Consider the following 4,860-nt stretch of genomic DNA (forward strand, 5'->3'; position numbering starts at 1 on the left):
TCATTGGTGGTAGCAAGGCACCATCTAGTTCTTCTGGTCTCAGGCTGATGAAGTCTCTGGTTTATGTGGCCCTTTCTGTCTCTTGAGCCAATACTGTCCTTGTGTCTTTGGTGTTCTTCGTTCTCCTTTACTCCAAGTGGTTGGGACCAACTGATGCATCTTAGATGGCTACTTGGAAGCTTTTAAGACCCCAGACGCCACTCACCAAAGTAGGATGCAGAACGTTTTCTTAATAAGGTTTGTTACGCCAATTGACATAGATGTCCCCTGAAAGCATAGTCCCCAGACCCCGCATCCCTGCTACTCTGTCTCTCGAAGTATTTTATTCCAACTGTCGACCTTTTGGTTAGCAGCCGAGCTCTTAACCACTGCACCACAAGGGCTCCTGAATCAAAAGGTAGGAACACTTTAATTAACATGTTAGATAATTTCTCTCTCTCTGGCTAATACGTTGTTGTTGAGGGCCATCAAGTCGATTACGACTCACAGAGAGTACATGTGACAGTAGAACTGTCCCCTAAAGGTTTCTTGGTGGTAATACTTACAGAGGGAGATAGCCCAGTCCTTCTCCCACAGAATGGCTGGGTGGGTTCAAACTGCTAACCTCTCGGTTGGCAGATGAACGCTTAACCGTTTCTGCCACCAGCTAATATGAGAGAAGCTCACTTCCTTAAACCTTCCACAACACTTTCTATTACCATTTTAAACCCATTTTCCAATGGGATAGGCAAAAAGTGTTACCCATGGCTTAATGTGCACTTGTTTATTATTATTTAGAATAAACATTTTTTTAATAGGCTTACTGGCCATTTTTATTGTACTGAATGTTTTAGAAACGTTTCTTTTTTCTCTTTTCACAGGGTCATCTGGAGGGAGGAAGGACCTAGAGCAGATCCAACCCCGCAATTTAAAAAGCGGCCACCAGATGGCGCCGCCGCATTGGCGGCTCTGAAAGCGTCACTGACTTTGCAGGAGAAAAGGGAAATTAAGCATTTCTCGAAGAAGCGGGGAAAAAAGACTTTCAAAAACCGTTCGAAAAGGTTAGAAATCATTCTGGTGGGAAAAAAGAGCTTCGCTAGAAAAGCGTTGATGCTTAGCTACCTCTTTAACCGTCCCCTCTCCTGATGGTTGGGGGTCCCCGGGCGACCCGAACTTGGGGTTCAGGACCCTGCTCTCTGGCTTCCTGCTCTCGCATCCACTGCCTGCAGCCCAGAGGCCTCGCCGCCACGCCCACTGCCAGCCGCTGACCCTCTTGGCTGATCAGAAAAAGGCTAGTGAAACTCGCAACTCTTAAAAAAGGGAACATAAAAATAAACGGCGCCCTGAGACTCCAGGACCAGACGGCCGGGAGCCGCTCCCGCCCCCATACTGGTCAGGCGTTTAACTGGCTGGTTGCTGGAGAGTGGGGGGACTTGATATGGCCTCCCTCCATGTGGGGGAGAGGCCCTAGCCCTAATACGGAGCGTGGGCACCCTCAGAGGGCCAGCCACTTCACTTTCCGTGAGGGAGACTGTGGGCGCCAGGCTCCTCTGCAGATCCACCGCCAACCTTTTTGTTTTTAATAATATTTTATTGCGTTTTTGGTGAAAGTTTACACAGCAAGTTAGGTTCCTATTTGACAATTTCCTCACCCATTGTTCAGTGACAGTTACATTTATCACAACGTGTCAACATTCTCTTTAATTGTGTTCTGTTTGTTCCCTTGCCAGTACTCTGGTTTCCCTGCCCTCTTATCTTCTCATCTTTACTTTTGGGTAATTGTTGACCTTTTGGTCTCATACTGATGGTTTTTAAGTAGGGCACCGATCTCACAGGTAATAGCCTTTATTTTGTGTGCCACTGTGCTATTTTGCTAGAAGGTGATCTCAGGGGATGGGCTTGGTTCTGGGTTTAAAGAGTGTCTCAGTGATAATCTCAGGGAGTCCTCTGTTCTCTACTGTTCCAGTTTATCTGGCTTTTGTTTGTTTGTTTTTTACAACAGCTATGGAAAACCGTATGGCGCTTTCTCAAAAAACTAGAATAGAATCACCATTTTAAAGTTCCACCAGCAATGGATAAAGGTTCTAATCTCCCCACATCACGGCCAACATATGTTTTTTTTTTTTTAATCAGTGCCATTTTAGCCTGGGTAAGAGGGCGTCTCATTGTAGTTTTGATTTGGCTAATGAGCGTAATGAGCGTAAACATCTTTTTATATGTTTGTTGGCTGCTTCGATGTTCTCTCTGGTGAAGGTTCTGTTCATGTCCTTACTTCATTTTGCGACTGGGTTGTTGGTCTTTTCATTGTTGAGTTTTCTATAGATTTTAGAGACTGGAGCCTTATCGGATACATCGTTTCTGAAGATTTCTTCCCAGTCTGTAGGTTGTCTGTGTACTCTTTTAATGAAGTCTTTTGATGAGCACGCTTTTTAATTTCTGTGAGATCTCATTTATCTATTTTGTCTGCTATTTGTGCCTCTGTTGTGATGTTTGTTTACAAAAGATTAGGTCCCATAGTTGTCTCCCAGGAATTTTATGATTTTAGGTTTAACTTTTAGATTTTTGATCTATTTTGAGTTAGTTTTTGTGTTTGGTGTGAGGTACAGGTCCTGTTTCATTTTTCTGCAGGTGGATATCCAGTTTTGCCAGCACCATTTATTAAAAAGACTGTTTCCGCCCCACTGAATGGACTTTTACCCCTTTGGGAAATCAGCTGACCACGGATGGCTGCGTTGAATTCTGAGTTCTCAATTCTGTCCCACTGGTCTATGTGTCTATCGTTGAACCAATACCAGGCTGTTTTGATTACAGTGACTGTATAGTATGTTCTGGTATCAGGGAATATGACACCTCCTGCTTTGTCCTTTTTCTTCAATATTCCTTTGGCTGTTCCAGGTTTTTTTCCTTTCCATGTGAAGCTGGTCTTAGTTTTTCCATTTTAGTAAAGAATGTTGTTGGGATTTGTATCGAGATTGCGCTGTATCTGTAGGTCACTTTAGGTAGAATTGACATTTTCACTATATTAAACCTTCCAATCCCTGACCACGGAATGTCCTTCCATTTATGTAGGTCTCTGTTAGTCGCTTGTAGTAGTATCTTATAATTTTCATTGTATAAGTCTTTTATGTCCCTGGTTAAGTTAATTCCTAGATATTTTATTGATCTGGGGGCTATTGTAAATGGTATTGTTTTCTTGATTTCTTTTTCAGAACCTCCAAACTTTTAAGAACTCAGATGGTGCTGTGGGCTTCCCACCATCTGCCCACGAGGGGAGGCAGGAGAGGATTCCCAAGGGACATGCACCTTGACTTCTTTTGAATTCTACATTAGACACCTAGAGCCCAGCCCATCAACTGCGTCAGTAAATGTGAGTTGAATGAATAAGTAAAATGGAAGGAGGAAAAGGGGGAGAGGCGGTGGGAGGAAAAAAGAACAGAGAAATCCCATCACCCTGCTAAAGGAGCCCTGGTGGCCCAATGGGTAAGTGCTCGGCTGCTAATTGAAAGGTCGGTTCCATGGGAGAAAAGACCTGGTGATCTACTCCTCTAAAGATTACAGCCTAGGAAACCCTATAGGCCAGTTCTACTCCGTCATATAGGGTCACTATGAGGGGGAAATGACTCGATGGCACACAACAACATACCCTGTTGATGAGACTGTAAATTGGTATAACCACTTAGGAAAACCATTTGACACCATCTCCTAAAGCTATGCAATTCTCAACAATTCCACTCCTAAGGATATTCAAAAACCAGTTGCCATCCAGTCAGTTCTGACTCATGGCGGCCCCACGTGTGTCACAGTAGAGCTGTGCTCCATAAAGTTTCCAATGGCTGATTTTTCAGAAGTAGATTGCCAGGTCTTTCTTCCACAGCACCTCTGGGTGGACTCAAACCACCAGCCTTCTTGTTGGCAGCTGAGCACGTTAACCACTTGTGCTGCTCAGGGACTCCTCCTAGGAATATACCCTACAGATAGATACGCAAGCATGTTCACCAAAAGACACGCGCTAGGATTTCACAGCAGGATGGGTCCTATTAATATCCTCCCACTGGAAACAGCCGAAATGTCCTTCAACAGTAAAATAGATGGGTAAATGGGGGTATATTTATACCTTGGACTGTTACACAGACATGACAACAGACTACAGATGAACACAATGCAGTGGATGAATCTCACAAGCAGAAAGAACGTTGAGTGAAAGAAGCTAGACACACAAGTAGACATCCTGTATGATTCTAATTAATGAAGCTCAAGAAGAGATGAGACTAGGCAACAGTCTCTAAGTATGCTTACTTAGATGGTGCTTACCAGTGGTAATTCAGTGGTAGAATTCCCATCTTCCGTGTGGGAGACCAGGGTTCGATTCCCGGCCAAGGCACCTCATGTGTAGCCACCACCCATCTGGGAACGGAGGCTTGTGTGTCACTATGATGGTGAAAGGTTTCAGCGGTGCTTCCAGACCAAGACAGACAAGGAAAGAAGTCCGGTCGATCTCCTTTCGATCCTCTTGTGCGTGGGGTCATCCTGAGTTGGGGGCTGACTCCATGGCAGCTAACAGCATCAACACATAGATGGTAAAACTCTGAAAAAAAAAAAAAAAAAGGGGCAGAAAGGGTTACTGTAAAAAGTTCAGATTGTGGTTACTTCTGGAGGAGTCGGAAGGCTTCGAATGGGAGGGCCACAGTAAGGAGTCTGGGCTACAAGGATATTTGCTTTGTAATAATTTGTTAAGCTGTACATTGCTACTTAATGTACTTCTCTTTGTGTGTTATATTTCACAATAAAAGTATTTTAATAGAATGAATGGATGCAGCAAATACAAATTCAAGCCTCATTATGTACCAAACATGGCCGCACTCAGAGCTAGAATTTGAACCT

General features: G+C 44.0%; 1 protein-coding gene across 1 annotated transcript in view; it reads left to right on the forward strand.

Moving 5' to 3' along the window:
* SNX20 (sorting nexin 20) overlaps positions 1–3,374 on the forward strand; it is a 17,510-nt gene extending 14,136 nt beyond the window's left edge. Inside the window, exons 5-6 of the transcript XR_002823206.1 lie at positions 861–1,040; positions 3,189–3,374. The gene's annotated coding sequence lies outside the window, so the exon portion shown is untranslated. The remainder of the gene's footprint in view (positions 1–860; positions 1,041–3,188) is intronic.
* The last annotated feature ends 1,486 nt before the right edge of the window (positions 3,375–4,860 follow it).

The sequence above is a fragment of the Trichechus manatus genome, unplaced genomic scaffold (assembly GCF_000243295.1).
Source record: "Trichechus manatus latirostris isolate Lorelei unplaced genomic scaffold, TriManLat1.0 scaffold00014, whole genome shotgun sequence".
NCBI lineage: Eukaryota > Metazoa > Chordata > Mammalia > Sirenia > Trichechidae > Trichechus > Trichechus manatus.